Raw genomic sequence first — 20,784 nt, 5'->3', positions numbered from 1 at the left:
TCTCTACCTCTACTCTCTCTACTCTCTCTACCTCTACTCTCTCTACCTCTACTTTCTCTACTCTCTCTACTCTCTCTACCTCTACTCTCTCTACTCTCTCTACCTCTACTCTCTCTACTCTACTCTCTCTACTCTCTCTACCTCTACTCTCTCTACTCTCTCTACCTCTACTCTCTCTACCTCTACTATCTCTACTCTCTCTACCTCTACTCTCTCTAATCTCTCTACCTCTACTCTCTCTACCTCTACTCTCTCTACTCTCTCTACGTCTACTCTCTCTACTCTCTCTACCTCTACTCTCTCTACTCTCTCTACCTCTACTCTCTCTACCTCTACTCTCTCTACTCTCTCTACCTCTACTCTCTCTACCTCTACTCACTCTACTCCCTCTACCTCTACTCCCTCTACCTCTATTCACTCTACTCCCTCTACCTCTACTCACTCTACTCCCTCTACTCACTCTACCTCTACTCCCTCTACTCCCTCTACTCCCTCTACCTCTACTCCCTCTACCTCTACTCCCTCTACTCCCTCTACTCACTCTACTCCCTCTACTCCCTCTACTCACTCTACTCCCTCTACCTCTACTCCCTCTACCTCTACTCACTCTACTCCCTCTACTCCCTCTACCTCTACTCACTCTACTCCCTCTACTCCCTCTACCTCTACTCACTCTACTCCCTCTACCTCTACTCACTCTACTCCCTCTACCTCTACTCACTCTACTCCCTCTACTCTCTCTACCTCTACTCTCTCTACCTCTACTCTCTCTACTCTCTCTACCTCTACTCCCTCTACTCTCTCTACCTCTACTCTCTCTACTCTCTCTACCTCTACTCTCTCTACCTCTACTCTGTCTACTCTCTCTACCTCTACTCTGTCTACCTCTACTCTCTCTACCTCTACTCTCTCTACTCTCTCTACCTCTACTCTCTCTACTCTCTCTACCTCTACTCTCTCGACTCTCTCTACTCTCTCTACCTCTACTTTCTCTACTCTCTCTACTCTCTCTACCTCTACTCTCTCTACTCTACTCTCTCTACTCTCTCTACCTCTACTCTCTCTACTCTCTCTACTCTACTCTCTCTACCTCTACTCTCTCTACTCTCTCTACCTCTACTCTCTCTACTCTCTCTACCTCTACTCTCTCTACTCTCTCTACCTCTACTCTGTCTACCTCTACTCTCTCTACTCTCTGTACCTCTACTCTCTGTACCTCTACTGTCTCTACTCTCTCTACCTCTACTCTCTCCACTCTCTCTACCTCTACTCTCTCTACTCTCTCTACCTCTACTCTCTCTACCTCTACTCTCTCTACTCTCTCTACCTCTACTCTCTCTACCTCTACTCTCTCTACTCTACTCTCTCTACTCTCTCTACTCTCTCTACCTCTACTCTCTCTACTCTCTCTACTCTACTCTACTCTCTCTACTCTCTCTACCTCTACTCTCTCTACTCTCTCTACCTCTACTCTCTCTACCTCTACTCTCTCTACTCTCTCTACCTCTACTCTCTCTACTCTCTCTATCTCTACTCTCTCTACCTCTACTCTCTCTACCTCTACTCTCTCTACTCTCTCTACCTCTACTCTCTCTACTCTCTCTACCTCTACTCTCTCTAATCTCTCTACCTCTACTCTCTCTACTCCCTCTACCTCTACTCTCTTTACTCTCTCTACCTCTACTCTCTCTACTCTCTCTACCTCTACTCTGTCTACCCTCTCTACCCTCTCTACCCTCTCTACTCTCTCTACCTCTACTCTCTCTACTCTCTCTACTCTCTCTACCTCTACTCTCTCTACCTCTACTCTCTCTACTCTCTCTACTCTCTCTACTCTCTCTACCTCTACTCTCTCTACTCTCTCTACCTCTACTCTCTCTTCTCTCTCTACCTCTACTCTCTCGACTCTCTCTACTCTCTCTACCTCTACTTTCTCTACTCTCTCTACTCTCTCTACTCTACTCTCTCTACTCTCTCTACCTCTACTCTCTCTACTCTCTCTACCTCTACTCTCTCTACCTCTACTCTCTCTACTCTCTCTACCTCTACTCTCTCTAATCTCTCTACCTCTACTCTCTCTACTCTCTCTACCTCTACTCTCTCTACGTCTACTCTCTCTACTCTCTCTACCTCTACTCTCTCTACCTCTACTCTGTCTACCTCTACTCTCTCTACTTTCTCTACTCTCTCTACCTCTACTCTCTCTACTCTCTCTACCTCTACTCTCTCTACCTCTACTCTCTCTACTCTCTCTACTCTCTCTACCTCTACTCTCTCTACTCTCTCTACCTCTACTCACTCTACTCCCTCTACCTCTACTCCCTCTACCTCTATTCACTCTACTCCCTCTACCTCTACTCAATCTACTCCCTCTACTCACTCTACCTCTACTCCCTCTACTCCCTCTACTCCCTCTACCTCTACTCACTCTACTCCCTCTACTCACTCTACTCCCTCTACCTCTACTCTCTCTACTCTCTCTACCTCTACTCACTCTACTCCCTCTACTCCCTCTACCTCTACTCACTCTACTCCCTCTACTCACTCTACTCCCTCTACTCCCTCTACTCACTCTACTCCCTCTACCTCTACTCCCTCTACCTCTACTCACTCTACTCCCTCTACCTCTACTCACTCTACTCCCTCTACTCCCTCTACCTCTACTCACTCTACTCCCTCTACTCCCTCTACCTCTACTCACTCTACTCCCTCTACTCCCTCTACCTCTACTCCCTCTACCTCTACTCCCTCTACCTCTACTCCCTCTACCTCTACTCCCTCTACTTCTACTCTCTCTACCTCTACTCTCTCTACTCTCTCTACCTCTACTCCCTCTACTCACTCTACCTCTACTCTCTCTACCTCTACTCTCTCTACTCTCTCTACCTCTACTCTCTCTACCTCTACTCTGTCTACTCTCTCTACCTCTACTCTGTCTACCTCTACTCTCTCTACTCTACTCTCTCTACCTCTACTCTCTCTACTCTCTCTACCTCTACTCTCTCTACTCTCTCTACTCTACTCTCTCTACTCTCTCTACCTCTACTCTCTCTACTCTCTCTACTCTCTCTACCTCTACTCTCTCTACTCTCTCTACCTCTACTCTCTCTACTCTCTCTACCTCTACTCTCTCTAATCTCTGTACCTCTACTCTCTGTACCTCTACTCTCTCTACTCTCTCTACCTCTACTCTCTCTACTCTCTCTACTCTCTCTACCTCTACTCTGTCTACTCTCTCCACCTCTACTCTCTCCACCTCTACTCTCTCTACCTCTACTCTCTCTACTCTCTCTACCTCTACTCTGTCTACTCTCTCTACCTCTACTCTGTCTACCTCTACTCTCTCTACTCTACTCTCTCTACCTCTACTCTCTCTACTCTCTCTACCTCTACTCTCTCTACTCTCTCTACCTCTACTCTCTCTACTCTCTCTACTCTACTCTCTCTACTCTCTCTACCTCTACTCTCTCTACCTCTACTCTCTCTACTCTCTCTACCTCTACTCTCTCTACTCTCTCTACCTCTACTCTCTCTACTCTCTCTACCTCTACTCTCTCTAATCTCTGTACCTCTACTCTCTCTACTCTCTCTACCTCTACTCTCTCTACCTCTACTCTGTCTACTCTCTCTACCTCTACTCTGTCTACCTCTACTCTCTCTACTCTACTCTCTCTACCTCTACTCTCTCTACTCTCTCTACCTCTACTCTCTCTACTCTCTCTACCTCTACTCTCTCTACTCTCTCTACTCTACTCTCTCTACTCTCTCTACCTCTACTCTCTCTACCTCTACTCTCTCTACTCTCTCTACTCTCTCTACCTCTACTCTCTCTACTCTCTCTACCTCTACTCTCTCTACTCTCTCTACCTCTACTCTCTCTAATCTCTGTACCTCTACTCTCTCTACTCTCTCTACCTCTACTCTCTCTACTCTCTCTACTCTCTCTACCTCTACTCTGTCTACTCTCTCCACCTCTACTCTCTCCACCTCTACTCTCTCTACCTCTACTCTCTCTACTCTCTCTACCTCTACTCTCTCTACCTCTACTCTGTCTACTCTCTCTACCTCTACTCTGTCTACCTCTACTCTCTCTACTCTACTCTCTCTACCTCTACTCTCTCTACTCTCGCTACCTCTACTCTCTCTACTCTCTCTACCTCTACTCTCTCTACTCTACTCTCTCTACTCTCTCTACCTCTACTCTCTCTACTCTCTCTACTCTCTCTACCTCTACTCTCTCTACTCTCTCTACCTCTACTCTCTCTACTCTCTCTACCTCTACTCTCTCGACTCTCTCTACTCTCTCTACCTCTACTTTCTCTACTCTCTCTACTCTCTCTACCTCTACTCTCTCTACTCTACTCTCTCTACTCTCTCTACCTCTACTCTCTCTACTCTCTCTACCTCTACTCTCTCTACCTCTACTATCTCTACTCTCTGTACTCTCTCTACCTCTACTCTCTCTACCTCTACTCTCTCTACTCTCTCTAATCTCTCTACCTCTACTCTCTCTACCTCTACTCTCTCTACCTCTACTCTCTCTACGTCTACTCTCTCTACTCTCTCTACCTCTACTCTCTCTACTCTCTCTACCTCTACTCTCTCTACCTCTACTCTCTCTACCTCTACTCTCTCTACTCTCTCTACCTCTACTCTCTCTACTCTCTCTACCTCTACTCACTCTACTCCCTCTACCTCTACTCCCTCTACCTCTATTCACTCTACTCCCTCTACCTCTACTCACTCTACTCCCTCTACTCACTCTACCTCTACTCCCTCTACTCCCTCTACTCCCTCTACTCCCTCTACTCCCTCTACCTCTACTCACTCTACTCCCTCTACCTCTACTCCCTCTACTCCCTCTACTCACTCTACTCCCTCTACTCCCTCTACTCACTCTACTCCCTCTACCTCTACTCCCTCTACCTCTACTCACTCTACTCCCTCTACCTCTACTCACTCTACTCCCTCTACTCCCTCTACCTCTACTCACTCTACTCCCTCTACTCCCTCTACCTCTACTCCCTCTACCTCTACTCCCTCTACCTCTACTCCCTCTACTTCTACTCTCTCTACCTCTACTCTCTCTACTCTCTCTACCTCTACTCCCTCTACTCACTCTACCTCTACTCTCTCTACCTCTACTCTCTCTACTCTCTCTACCTCTACTCTCTCTACCTCTACTCTGTCTACTCTCTCTACCTCTACTCTCTCTACCTCTACTCTGTCTACCTCTACTCTCTCTACCTCTACTCTCTCTACTCTCTCTACCTCTACTCTCTCTACATCTACTCTCTCGACTCTCTCTACTCTCTCTACCTCTACTTTCTCTACTCTCTCTACTCTCTCTACTCTACTCTCTCTACTCTCTCTACCTCTACTTTCTCTACTCTCTCTACTCTACTCTCTCTACCTCTACTCTCTCTACTCTCTCTACCTCTACTCTCTCTACTCTCTCTACCTCTACTCTCTCTAATCTCTCTACCTCTACTCTCTCTACCTCTACTCTCTTTACTCTCTCTACCTCTACTCTCTCTACTCTCTCTACCTCTACTCTGTCTACCCTCTCTACCCTCTCTACTCTGTCTACCTCTACTCTCTCTACTCTCTCTACTCTCTCTACCTCTACTCTCTCTACCTCTACTCTCTCTACTCTCTCTACTCTCTCTACCTCTACTCTCTCTACTCTCTCTACCTCTACTCTCTCTACTCTCTCTACCTCTACTCTCTCGACTCTCTCTACTCTCTCTACCTCTACTTTCTCTACTCTCTCTACTCTCTCTACCTCTACTCTCTCTACTCTCTCTACCTCTACTCTCTCTACTCTACTCTCTCTACTCTCTCTACCTCTACTCTCTCTACTCTCTCTACCTCTACTCTCTCTACCTCTACTATCTCTACTCTCTCTACCTCTACTCTCTCTAATCTCTCTACCTCTACTCTCTCTACCTCTACTCTCTCTACCTCTACTCTCTCTACTCTCTCTACGTCTACTCTCTCTACTCTCTCTACTCTCTCTACCTCTACTCTCTCTACTCTCTCTACTCCCTCTACCTCTACTCACTCTACTCCCTCTACCTCTACTCCCTCTACTCCCTCTACTCACTCTACTCCCTCTACTCCCTCTACTCACTCTACTCCCTCTACCTCTACTCCCTCTACCTCTACTCACTCTACTCCCTCTACCTCTACTCACTCTACTCCCTCTACTCCCTCTACCTCTACTCACTCTACTCCCTCTACCTCTACTCACTCTACTCCCTCTACTCCCTCTACCTCTACTCACTCTACTCCCTCTACTCCCTCTACCTCTACTCCCTCTACCTCTACTCCCTCTACCTCTACTCCCTCTACTTCTACTCTCTCTACCTCTACTCTCTCTACTCTCTCTACCTCTACTCCCTCTACTCACTCTACCTCTACTCTCTCTACCTCTACTCTCTCTACTCTCTCTACCTCTACTCTCTCTACCTCTACTCTGTCTACTCTCTCTACCTCTACTCTGTCTACCTCTACTCTCTCTACCTCTACTCTCTCTACTCTCTCTACCTCTACTCTCTCTACTCTCTCTACTCTCTCTACCTCTACTCTCTCTACTCTCTCTACCTCTACTCTCTCGACTCTCTCTACTCTCTCTACCTCTACTTTCTCTACTCTCTCTACTCTCTCTACCTCTACTCTCTCTACTCTCTCTACCTCTACTCTCTCTACCTCTACTCTGTCTACTCTCTCTACCTCTACTCTGTCTACCTCTACTCTCTCTACCTCTACTCTCTGTACTCTCTCTACCTCTACTCTCTCTACTCTCTCTACCTCTACTCTCTCGACTCTCTCTACTCTCTCTACCTCTACTTTCTCTACTCTCTCTACTCTCTCTACTCTACTCTCTCTACTCTCTCTACCTCTACTCTCTCTACTCTCTCTACTCTACTCTCTCTACCTCTACTCTCTCTACTCTCTCTACCTCTACTCTCTCTACTCTCTCTACCTCTACTCTCTCTACCTCTACTCTCTTTACTCTCTCTACCTCTACTTTCTCTACTCTCTCTACTCTCTCTACCTCTACTCTCTCTTCTCTCTCTACCTCTACTCTCTCGACTCTCTCTACTCTCTCTACCTCTACTTTCTCTACTCTCTCTACTCTCTCTACTCTCTCTACCTCTACTCTCTCTACTCTCTCTACCTCTACTCTCTCTACTCTACTCTCTCTACTCTCTCTACCTCTACTCTCTCTACTCTCTCTACCTCTACTCTCTCTACCTCTACTCTCTCTACTCTCTCTACCTCTACTCTCTCTAATCTCTCTACCTCTACTCTCTCTACTCTCTCTACCTCTACTCTCTCTACCTCTACTCTCTCTACTCTCTCTACGTCTACTCTCTCTACTCTCTCTACCTCTACTCTCTCTACCTCTACTCTGTCTACCTCTACTCTCTCTACTTTCTCTACTCTCTCTACCTCTACTCTCTCTACTCTCTCTACCTCTACTCTCTCTACCTCTACTCTCTCTACTCTCTCTACTCTCTCTACCTCTACTCTCTCTACTCTCTCTACCTCTACTCACTCTACTCCCTCTACCTCTACTCCCTCTACCTCTATTCACTCTACTCCCTCTACCTCTACTCAATCTACTCCCTCTACTCACTCTACCTCTACTCCCTCTACTCCCTCTACTCCCTCTACCTCTACTCACTCTACTCCCTCTACTCACTCTACTCCCTCTACCTCTACTCTCTCTACTCTCTCTACCTCTACTCACTCTACTCCCTCTACTCCCTCTACCTCTACTCACTCTACTCCCTCTACTCACTCTACTCCCTCTACTCCCTCTACTCACTCTACTCCCTCTACCTCTACTCCCTCTACCTCTACTCACTCTACTCCCTCTACCTCTACTCACTCTACTCCCTCTACTCCCTCTACCTCTACTCACTCTACTCCCTCTACTCCCTCTACCTCTACTCACTCTACTCCCTCTACTCCCTCTACCTCTACTCCCTCTACCTCTACTCCCTCTACCTCTACTCCCTCTACTTCTACTCTCTCTACCTCTACTCTCTCTACTCTCTCTACCTCTACTCCCTCTACTCACTCTACCTCTACTCTCTCTACCTCTACTCTCTCTACTCTCTCTACCTCTACTCTCTCTACCTCTACTCTGTCTACTCTCTCTACCTCTACTCTGTCTACCTCTACTCTCTCTACTCTACTCTCTCTACCTCTACTCTCTCTACTCTCTCTACCTCTACTCTCTCTACTCTCTCTACTCTACTCTCTCTACTCTCTCTACCTCTACTCTCTCTACCTCTACTCTCTCTACTCTCTCTACTCTCTCTACCTCTACTCTCTCTACTCTCTCTACCTCTACTCTCTCTACTCTCTCTACCTCTACTCTCTCTAATCTCTGTACCTCTACTCTCTCTACTCTCTCTACCTCTACTCTCTCTACTCTCTCTACTCTCTCTACCTCTACTCTGTCTACTCTCTCCACCTCTACTCTCTCCACCTCTACTCTCTCTACTCTCTCTACCTCTACTCTGTCTACTCTCTCTACCTCTACTCTGTCTACCTCTACTCTCTCTACTCTACTCTCTCTACCTCTACTCTCTCTACTCTCTCTACCTCTACTCTCTCTACTCTCTCTACCTCTACTCTCTCTACTCTCTCTACTCTACTCTCTCTACTCTCTCTACCTCTACTCTCTCTACCTCTACTCTCTCTACTCTCTCTACTCTCTCTACCTCTACTCTCTCTACTCTCTCTACCTCTACTCTCTCTACTCTCTCTACCTCTACTCTCTCTAATCTCTGTACCTCTACTCTCTCTACTCTCTCTACCTCTACTCTCTCTACCTCTACTCTGTCTACTCTCTCTACCTCTACTCTGTCTACCTCTACTCTCTCTACTCTACTCTCTCTACCTCTACTCTCTCTACTCTCTCTACCTCTACTCTCTCTACTCTCTCTACCTCTACTCTCTCTACTCTCTCTACTCTACTCTCTCTACTCTCTCTACCTCTACTCTCTCTACCTCTACTCTCTCTACTCTCTCTACTCTCTCTACCTCTACTCTCTCTACTCTCTCTACCTCTACTCTCTCTACTCTCTCTACCTCTACTCTCTCTAATCTCTGTACCTCTACTCTCTCTACTCTCTCTACCTCTACTCTCTCTACTCTCTCTACTCTCTCTACCTCTACTCTGTCTACTCTCTCCACCTCTACTCTCTCCACCTCTACTCTTTCTACCTCTACTCTCTCTACTCTCTCTACCTCTACTCTCTCTACCTCTACTCTGTCTACTCTCTCTACCTCTACTCTGTCTACCTCTACTCTCTCTACTCTACTCTCTCTACCTCTACTCTCTCTACTCTCTCTACCTCTACTCTCTCTACTCTCTCTACCTCTACTCTCTCTACTCTCTCTACTCTACTCTCTCTACTCTCTCTACCTCTACTCTCTCTACTCTCTCTACTCTCTCTACCTCTACTCTCTCTACTCTCTCTACCTCTACTCTCTCTACTCTCTCTACCTCTACTCTCTCGACTCTCTCTACTCTCTCTACCTCTACTTTCTCTACTCTCTCTACTCTCTCTACCTCTACTCTCTCTACTCTACTCTCTCTACTCTCTCTACCTCTACTCTCTCTACTCTCTCTACCTCTACTCTCTCTACCTCTACTATCTCTACTCTCTGTACTCTCTCTACCTCTACTCTCTCTACCTCTACTCTCTCTACTCTCTCTACCTCTACTCTCTCTAATCTCTCTACCTCTACTCTCTCTACCTCTACTCTCTCTACCTCTACTCTCTCTACGTCTACTCTCTCTACTCTCTCTACCTCTACTCTCTCTACTCTCTCTACCTCTACTCTCTCTACCTCTACTCTCTCTACCTCTACTCTCTCTACTCTCTCTACCTCTACTCTCTCTACTCTCTCTACCTCTACTCACTCTACTCCCTCTACCTCTACTCCCTCTACCTCTATTCACTCTACTCCCTCTACCTCTACTCACTCTACTCCCTCTACTCACTCTACCTCTACTCCCTCTACTCCCTCTACTCCCTCTACTCCCTCTACCTCTACTCACTCTACTCCCTCTACCTCTACTCCCTCTACTCCCTCTACTCACTCTACTCCCTCTACTCCCTCTACTCACTCTACTCCCTCTACCTCTACTCCCTCTACCTCTACTCACTCTACTCCCTCTACCTCTACTCACTCTACTCCCTCTACTCCCTCTACCTCTACTCACTCTACTCCCTCTACTCCCTCTACCTCTACTCCCTCTACCTCTACTCCCTCTACCTCTACTCCCTCTACTTCTACTCTCTCTACCTCTACTCTCTCTACTCTCTCTACCTCTACTCCCTCTACTCACTCTACCTCTACTCTCTCTACCTCTACTCTCTCTACTCTCTCTACCTCTACTCTCTCTACCTCTACTCTGTCTACTCTCTCTACCTCTACTCTCTCTACCTCTACTCTGTCTACCTCTACTCTCTCTACCTCTACTCTCTCTACTCTCTCTACCTCTACTCTCTCTACTCTCTCTACATCTACTCTCTCGACTCTCTCTACTCTCTCTACCTCTACTTTCTCTACTCTCTCTACTCTCTCTACTCTACTCTCTCTACTCTCTCTACCTCTACTTTCTCTACTCTCTCTACTCTACTCTCTCTACCTCTACTCTCTCTACTCTCTCTACCTCTACTCTCTCTACTCTCTCTACCTCTACTCTCTCTAATCTCTCTACCTCTACTCTCTCTACCTCTACTCTCTTTACTCTCTCTACCTCTACTCTCTCTACTCTCTCTACCTCTACTCTGTCTACCCTCTCTACCCTCTCTACTCTGTCTACCTCTACTCTCTCTACTCTCTCTACTCTCTCTACCTCTACTCTCTCTACCTCTACTCTCTCTACTCTCTCTACTCTCTCTACCTCTACTCTCTCTACTCTCTCTACCTCTACTCTCTCTACTCTCTCTACCTCTACTCTCTCGACTCTCTCTACTCTCTCTACCTCTACTTTCTCTACTCTCTCTACTCTCTCTACCTCTACTCTCTCTACTCTCTCTACCTCTACTCTCTCTACTCTACTCTCTCTACTCTCTCTACCTCTACTCTCTCTACTCTCTCTACCTCTACTCTCTCTACCTCTACTATCTCTACTCTCTCTACCTCTACTCTCTCTAATCTCTCTACCTCTACTCTCTCTACCTCTACTCTCTCTACCTCTACTCTCTCTACTCTCTCTACGTCTACTCTCTCTACTCTCTCTACTCTCTCTACCTCTACTCTCTCTACTCTCTCTACTCCCTCTACCTCTACTCACTCTACTCCCTCTACCTCTACTCCCTCTACTCCCTCTACTCACTCTACTCCCTCTACTCCCTCTACTCACTCTACTCCCTCTACCTCTACTCCCTCTACCTCTACTCACTCTACTCCCTCTACCTCTACTCACTCTACTCCCTCTACTCCCTCTACCTCTACTCACTCTACTCCCTCTACCTCTACTCACTCTACTCCCTCTACTCCCTCTACCTCTACTCACTCTACTCCCTCTACTCCCTCTACCTCTACTCCCTCTACCTCTACTCCCTCTACCTCTACTCCCTCTACTTCTACTCTCTCTACCTCTACTCTCTCTACTCTCTCTACCTCTACTCCCTCTACTCACTCTACCTCTACTCTCTCTACCTCTACTCTCTCTACTCTCTCTACCTCTACTCTCTCTACCTCTACTCTGTCTACTCTCTCTACCTCTACTCTGTCTACCTCTACTCTCTCTACCTCTACTCTCTCTACTCTCTCTACCTCTACTCTCTCTACTCTCTCTACTCTCTCTACCTCTACTCTCTCTACTCTCTCTACCTCTACTCTCTCGACTCTCTCTACTCTCTCTACCTCTACTTTCTCTACTCTCTCTACTCTCTCTACCTCTACTCTCTCTACTCTCTCTACCTCTACTCTCTCTACTCTCTCTACCTCTACTCTCTCTACCTCTACTCTGTCTACTCTCTCTACCTCTACTCTGTCTACCTCTACTCTCTCTACCTCTACTCTCTGTACTCTCTCTACCTCTACTCTCTCTACTCTCTCTACCTCTACTCTCTCGACTCTCTCTACTCTCTCTACCTCTACTTTCTCTACTCTCTCTACTCTACTCTCTCTACTCTCTCTACCTCTACTCTCTCTACTCTCTCTACTCTACTCTCTCTACCTCTACTCTCTCTACTCTCTCTACCTCTACTCTCTCTACTCTCTCTACCTCTACTCTCTCTACCTCTACTCTCTTTACTCTCTCTACCTCTACTTTCTCTACTCTCTCTACTCTCTCTACCTCTACTCTCTCTTCTCTCTCTACCTCTACTCTCTCGACTCTCTCTACTCTCTCTACCTCTACTTTCTCTACTCTCTCTACTCTCTCTACTCTCTCTACCTCTACTCTCTCTACTCTCTCTACCTCTACTCTCTCTACTCTACTCTCTCTACTCTCTCTACCTCTACTCTCTCTACTCTCTCTACCTCTACTCTCTCTACCTCTACTCTCTCTACTCTCTCTACCTCTACTCTCTCTAATCTCTCTACCTCTACTCTCTCTACTCTCTCTACCTCTACTCTCTCTACCTCTACTCTCTCTACTCTCTCTACGTCTACTCTCTCTACTCTCTCTACCTCTACTCTCTCTACCTCTACTCTGTCTACCTCTACTCTCTCTACTTTCTCTACTCTCTCTACCTCTACTCTCTCTACTCTCTCTACCTCTACTCTCTCTACCTCTACTCTCTCTACTCTCTCTACTCTCTCTACCTCTACTCTCTCTACTCTCTCTACCTCTACTCACTCTACTCCCTCTACCTCTACTCCCTCTACCTCTATTCACTCTACTCCCTCTACCTCTACTCAATCTACTCCCTCTACTCACTCTACCTCTACTCCCTCTACTCCCTCTACTCCCTCTACCTCTACTCACTCTACTCCCTCTACTCACTCTACTCCCTCTACCTCTACTCTCTCTACTCTCTCTACCTCTACTCACTCTACTCCCTCTACTCCCTCTACCTCTACTCACTCTACTCCCTCTACTCACTCTACTCCCTCTACTCCCTCTACTCACTCTACTCCCTCTACCTCTACTCCCTCTACCTCTACTCACTCTACTCCCTCTACCTCTACTCACTCTACTCCCTCTACTCCCTCTACCTCTACTCACTCTACTCCCTCTACTCCCTCTACCTCTACTCACTCTACTCCCTCTACTCCCTCTACCTCTACTCCCTCTACCTCTACTCCCTCTACCTCTACTCCCTCTACCTCTACTCCCTCTACTTCTACTCTCTCTACCTCTACTCTCTCTACTCTCTCTACCTCTACTCCCTCTACTCACTCTACCTCTACTCTCTCTACCTCTACTCTCTCTACTCTCTCTACCTCTACTCTCTCTACCTCTACTCTGTCTACTCTCTCTACCTCTACTCTGTCTACCTCTACTCTCTCTACTCTACTCTCTCTACCTCTACTCTCTCTACTCTCTCTACCTCTACTCTCTCTACTCTCTCTACTCTACTCTCTCTACTCTCTCTACCTCTACTCTCTCTACCTCTACTCTCTCTACTCTCTCTACTCTCTCTACCTCTACTCTCTCTACTCTCTCTACCTCTACTCTCTCTACTCTCTCTACCTCTACTCTCTCTAATCTCTGTACCTCTACTCTCTCTACTCTCTCTACCTCTACTCTCTCTACTCTCTCTACTCTCTCTACCTCTACTCTGTCTACTCTCTCCACCTCTACTCTCTCCACCTCTACTCTCTCTACCTCTACTCTCTCTACTCTCTCTACCTCTACTCTGTCTACTCTCTCTACCTCTACTCTGTCTACCTCTACTCTCTCTACTCTACTCTCTCTACCTCTACTCTCTCTACTCTCTCTACCTCTACTCTCTCTACTCTCTCTACCTCTACTCTCTCTACTCTCTCTACTCTACTCTCTCTACTCTCTCTACCTCTACTCTCTCTACCTCTACTCTCTCTACTCTCTCTACCTCTACTCTCTCTACTCTCTCTACCTCTACTCTCTCTACTCTCTCTACCTCTACTCTCTCTAATCTCTGTACCTCTACTCTCTCTACTCTCTCTACCTCTACTCTCTCTACCTCTACTCTGTCTACTCTCTCTACCTCTACTCTGTCTACCTCTACTCTCTCTACTCTACTCTCTCTACCTCTACTCTCTCTACTCTCTCTACCTCTACTCTCTCTACTCTCTCTACTCTCTCTAATCTCTCTACCTCTACTCTCTCTACCTCTACTCTCTCTACCTCTACTCTCTCTACTCTCTCTACGTCTACTCTCTCTACTCTCTCTACCTCTACTCTCTCTACTCTCTCTACCTCTACTCTCTCTACCTCTACTCTCTCTACTCTCTCTACCTCTACTCTCTCTACTCTCTCTACCTCTACTCACTCTACTCCCTCTACCTCTACTCCCTCTACCTCTACTCCCTCTACCTCTATTCACTCTACTCTCTCTACCTCTACTCTCTCTACTCTCTCTACCTCTACTCACTCTACTCCCTCTACCTCTACTCCCTCTACCTCTATTCACTCTACTCCCTCTACCTCTACTCACTCTACTCCCTCTACTCACTCTACCTCTACTCCCTCTACTCCCTCTACTCCCTCTACCTCTACTCACTCTACTCCCTCTACCTCTACTCCCTCTACTCCCTCTACTCACTCTACTCCCTCTACTCCCTCTACTCACTCTACTCCCTCTACCTCTACTCCCTCTACCTCTACTCACTCTACTCCCTCTACCTCTACTCACTCTACTCCCTCTACTCCCTCTACCTCTACTCACTCTACTCCCTCTACCTCTACTCACTCTACTCCCTCTACTCCCTCTACCTCTACTCACTCTACTCCCTCTACCTCTACTCCCTCTACCTCTACTCCCTCTACCTCTACTCCCTCTACTTCTACTCTCTCTACCTCTACTCTCTCTACTCTCTCTACCTCTACTCCCTCTACTCTCTCTACCTCTACTCTGTCTACTCTCTCTACCTCTACTCTCTCTACCTCTACTCTCTCTACTCTCTCTACCTCTACTCTCTCTACTCTCTCTACCTCTACTCTCTCGACTCTCTCTACTCTCTCTACCTCTACTTTCTCTACTCTCTCTACTCTCTCTACCTCTACTCTCTCTACTCTACTCTCTCTACTCTCTCTACCTCTACTCTCTCTACTCTCTCTACTCTACTCTCTCTACCTCTACTCTCTCTACCTCTATTCACTCTACTCCCTCTACCTCTACTCACTCTACTCCCTCTACTCACTCTACCTCTACTCCCTCTACTCCCTCTACCTCTACTCACTCTACTCCCTCTACCTCTACTCCCTCTACTCCCTCTACTCACTCTACTCCCTCTACTCCCTCTACTCACTCTACTCCCTCTACCTCTACTCCCTCTACCTCTACTCACTCTACTCCCTCTACCTCTACTCACTCTACTCCCTCTACTCCCTCTACCTCTACTCACTCTACTCCCTCTACCTCTACTCACTCTACTCCCTCTACTCCCTCTACCTCTACTCACTCTACTCCCTCTACCTCTACTCCCTCTACCTCTACTCCCTCTACCTCTACTCCCTCTACTTCTACTCTCTCTACCTCTACTCTCTCTACTCTCTCTACCTCTACTCCCTCTACTCACTCTACCTCTACTCTCTCTACCTCTACTCTCTCTACTCTCTCTACCTCTACTCTCTCTACTCTCTCTACCTCTACTCTCTCTACCTCTACTCTGTCTACTCTCTCTACCTCTACTCTGTCTACCTCTACTCTCTCTACCTCTACTCTCTCTACTCTCTCTACCTCTAATCTCTCTACTCTCTCTACCTCTACTCTCTCGACTCTCTCTACTCTCTCTACCTCTACTTTCTCTACTCTCTCTACTCTCTCTACTCTACTCTCTCTACTCTCTCTACCTCTACTCTCTCTACTCTCTCTACTCTACTCTCTCTACCTCTACTCTCTCTACTCTCTCTACCTCTACTCTCTCTACTCTCTCTACCTCTACTCTCTCTAATCTCTCTACCTCTACTCTCTCTACCTCTACTCTCTTTACTCTCTCTACCTCTACTCTCTCTACTCTCTCTACCTCTACTCTGTCTACCCTCTCTACTCTCTCTACCTCTACTCTCTCTACTCTCTCTACTCTCTCTACCTCTACTCTCTCTACCTCTACTCTCTCTACTCTCTCTACTCTCTCTACCTCTACTCTCTCTACTCTCTCTACCTCTACTCTCTCTACTCTCTCTACCTCTACTCTCTCTACCTCTACTTTCTCTACTCTCTCTACTCTCTCTACCTCTACTCTCTCTACTCTCTCTACCTCTACTCTCTCTACTCTACTCTCTCTACTCTCTCTACCTCTACTCTCTCTACTCTCTCTACCTCTACTCTCTCTACCTCTACTATCTCTACTCTCTCTACCTCTACTCTCTCTAATCTCTCTACCTCTACTCTCTCTACCTCTACTCTCTCTACTCTCTCTACGTCTACTCTCTCTACCTCTACTCTCTCTACTCTCTCTACCTCTACTCTCTCTACCTCTACTCTCTCTACTCTCTCTACCTCTACTCTCTCTACCTCTACTCACTCTACTCCCTCTACCTCTACTCCCTCTACCTCTATTCACTCTACTCCCTCTACCTCTACTCACTCTACTCCCTCTACTCACTCTACCTCTACTCCCTCTACTCCCTCTACTCCCTCTACCTCTACTCCCTCTACTCCCTCTACTCCCTCTACTCCCTCTACTCACTCTACTCCCTCTACCTCTACTCCCTCTACCTCTACTCACTCTACTCCCTCTACCTCTACTCACTCTACTCCCTCTACTCCCTCTACCTCTACTCACTCTACTCCCTCTACTCCCTCTACCTCTACTCACTCTACTCCCTCTACTCCCTCTACCTCTACTCCCTCTACCTCTACTCCCTCTACCTCTACTCCCTCTACTTCTACTCTCTCTACCTCTACTCTCTCTACCTCTACTCCCTCTACTCTCTCTACCTCTACTCTCTCTACTCTCTCTACCTCTACTCTCTCTACCTCTACTCTGTCTACTCTCTCTACCTCTACTCTGTCTACCTCTACTCTCTCTACCTCTACTCTCTCTACTCTCTCTACCTCTACTCTCTCTACTCTCTCTACCTCTACTCTCTCGACTCTCTCTACTCTCTCTACCTCTACTTTCTCTACTCTCTCTACTCTCTCTACCTCTACTCTCTCTACTCTACTCTCTCTACTCTCTCTACCTCTACTCTCTCTACTCTCTCTACTCTACTCTCTCTACCTCTACTCTCTCTACTCTCTCTACCTCTACTCTCTCTACTCTCTCTACCTCTACTCTCTCTACTCTCTCTACCTCTACTCTGTCTACCTCTACTCTCTCTACTCTCTGTACCTCTACTCTCTGTACCTCTACTGTCTCTACTCTCTCTACCTCTACTCTCTCTACTCTCTCTACTCTCTCTACCTCTACTCTCTCTACTCTCTCTACCTCTACTCTCTCTACTCTCTCTACCTCTACTCTCTCTACCTCTACTCTCTCTACTCTACTCTCTCTACTCTCTCTACTCTCTCTACCTCTACTCTCTCTACTCTCTCTACCTCTACTCTCTCTACTCTCTCTACTCTCTCTACTCTCTCTACCTCTACTCTCTCTACTCTCTCTACCTCTACTCTCTCTACCTCTACTCTCTCTACTCTCTCTACCTCTACTCTCTCTACTCTCTCTATCTCTACTCTCTCTACCTCTACTCTCTCTACCTCTACTCTCTCTACTCTCTCTACCTCTACTCTCTCTACTCTCTCTACCTCTACTCTCTCTAATCTCTCTACCTCTACTCTCTCTACTCTCTCTACCTCTACTCTCTTTACTCTCTCTACCTCTACTCTCTCTACTCTCTCTACCTCTACTCTGTCTACCCTCTCTACCCTCTCTACCCTCTCTACTCTCTCTACCTCTACTCTCTCTACTCTCTCTACTCTCTCTACCTCTACTCTCTCTACCTCTACTCTCTCTACTCTCTCTACTCTCTCTACCTCTACTCTCTCTACTCTCTCTACCTCTACTCTCTCTTCTCTCTCTACCTCTACTCTCTCGACTCTCTCTACTCTCTCTACCTCTACTTTCTCTACTCTCTCTACTCTCTCTACTCTCTCTACCTCTACTCTCTCTACTCTCTCTACCTCTACTCTCTCTACTCTACTCTCTCTACTCTCTCTACCTCTACTCTCTCTACTCTCTCTACCTCTACTCTCTCTACCTCTACTCTCTCTACTCTCTCTACCTCTACTCTCTCTAATCTCTCTACCTCTACTCTCTCTACTCTCTCTACCTCTACTCTCTCTACCTCTACTCTCTCTACTCTCTCTACGTCTACTCTCTCTACTCTCTCTACCTCTACTCTCTCTACCTCTACTCTGTCTACCTCTACTCTCTCTACTTTCTCTACTCTCTCTACCTCTACTCTCTCTACTCTCTCTACCTCTACTCTCTCTACCTCTACTCTCTCTACCTCTACTCTCTCTACTCTCTCTACTCTCTCTACCTCTACTCTCTCTACTCTCTCTACCTCTACTCACTCTACTCCCTCTACCTCTACTCCCTCTACCTCTATTCACTCTACTCCCTCTACCTCTACTCAATCTACTCCCTCTACTCACTCTACCTCTACTCCCTCTACTCCCTCTACTCCCTCTACTCCCTCTACTCACTCTACTCCCTCTACCTCTACTCTCTCTACTCTCTCTACCTCTACTCACTCTACTCCCTCTACTCCCTCTACCTCTACTCACTCTACTCCCTCTACTCACTCTACTCCCTCTACTCCCTCTACTCACTCTACTCCCTCTACCTCTACTCCCTCTACCTCTACTCACTCTACTCCCTCTACCTCTACTCACTCTACTCCCTCTACTCCCTCTACCTCTACTCACTCTACTCCCTCTACTCCCTCTACCTCTACTCACTCTACTCCCTCTACTCCCTCTACCTCTACTCCCTCTACCTCTACTCCCTCTACCTCTACTCCCTCTACTTCTACTCTCTCTACCTCTACTCTCTCTACTCTCTCTACCTCTACTCCCTCTACTCACTCTACCTCTACTCTCTCTACCTCTACTCTCTCTACTCTCTCTACCTCTACTCTCTCTACCTCTACTCTGTCTACTCTCTCTACCTCTACTCTGTCTACCTCTACTCTCTCTACTCTACTCTCTCTACCTCTACTCTCTCTACTCTCTCTACCTCTACTCTCTCTACTCTCTCTACTCTACTCTCTCTACTCTCTCTACCTCTACTCTCTCTACCTCTACTCTCTCTACTCTCTCTACTCTCTCTACTCTCTCTACCTCTACTCTCTCTACTCTCTCTACCTCTACTCTCTCTACTCTCTCTACCTCTACTCTCTCTAATCTCTGTACCTCTACTCTCTCTACTCTCTCTACCTCTACTCTCTCTACTCTCTCTACTCTCTCTACCTCTACTCTCTCTACCTCTACTCTCTCTATTCTCTCTACCTCTACTCTCTCTACTCTCTCTACCTCTACTCTCTCTACTCTCTCTACCTCTACTCTCTCTACTCTCGACTCTCGCTCTCGACTCTCTGCTCTTGCTCTCTGCTCTTGACTCTCTGCTCTTGCTCTCTACTCTTGCTCTCTGCTCTCGCTCTCTACTCTCGACTCTCTGCTCTTGCTCTCTGCTCTCGCTCTCTACTCTTGCTCTCTGCTCTCGCTCTAGCTCTCTACTCTCTGCTCTTGCTCTCTACTCTCGACTCTCTGCTCTTGCTCTCTGCTCTCGCTCTCTACTCTCGACTCTCTGCTCTTGCTCTCTGCTCTCGCTCTAGCTCTCTACTCTCGACTCTCTGCTCTTGCTCTCTACTCTCGACTCTCTGCTCTTGGTCTCTGCTCTCGCTCTCTACTCTCGACTCTCTGCTCTTGCTCTCTGCTCTCGCTCTAGCTCTCTACTCTCTGCTCTTGCTCTCTACTCTCGACTCTCTGCTCTTGCTCTCGCTCTCTGCTCTCGCTCTCTGCTCTCGACTCTCGCTCTCTGCTCTCGCTCTCTGCTCTCGCTCTCTGCTCTCGCTCTCTGCTCTCGCTCTCTGCTCTTGCTCTCGCTCTCTGCTCTCGACTCTCTACTCTCGCTCTCTGCTCTTGCTCTCTGCTCTCGACTCTCGTCTCTCGACTCTCGCTCTCTGCTCTCGACTCTCGCTCTCTGCTCTCTACTCTCGTCTCTCGACTCTCGTCTCTCGCTCTCTGCTCTCGACTCTCGTCTCTCGACTCTCGTCTCTCGACTCTCGTCTCTCGCTCTCTGCTCTCGTCTCTCGACTCTCGTCTCTCGCTCTCTGCTCTCGACTCTCGCTCTCTGCTCTCGTCTCTCGTCTCTCGACTCTCGCTCTCTGCTCTCTGCTCTCGACTCTCGTCTCTCGACTCTCGCTCTCTGCTCTCGACTCTCGTCTCTCGCTCTCGACTCTCGCTCTCTGCTCTCGACTCTCGTCTCTCGCTCTCTGCTCTCGCTCTCTGCTCTCTGCTCTCGTCTCTCGTCTCTCGACTCTCGTCTCTCGTCTCTCGACTCTCGCTCTCGTCTCTCGTCTACTACGTCTACTACCTCTACTACCTCTACTACCTTTACGTCTACTACGTCTACTACCTCTACTACCTTTACCTCTACTACCTCTACTACCTCTACTACCTCTACTACCTTTACGTCTAC

This window comes from Paralichthys olivaceus, chromosome 24 (genome assembly GCF_024713975.1).
Source record: "Paralichthys olivaceus isolate ysfri-2021 chromosome 24, ASM2471397v2, whole genome shotgun sequence".
Classification (NCBI taxonomy): Eukaryota; Metazoa; Chordata; class Actinopteri; order Pleuronectiformes; family Paralichthyidae; genus Paralichthys; species Paralichthys olivaceus.
This window is presented reverse-complemented; position numbering follows the sequence as displayed.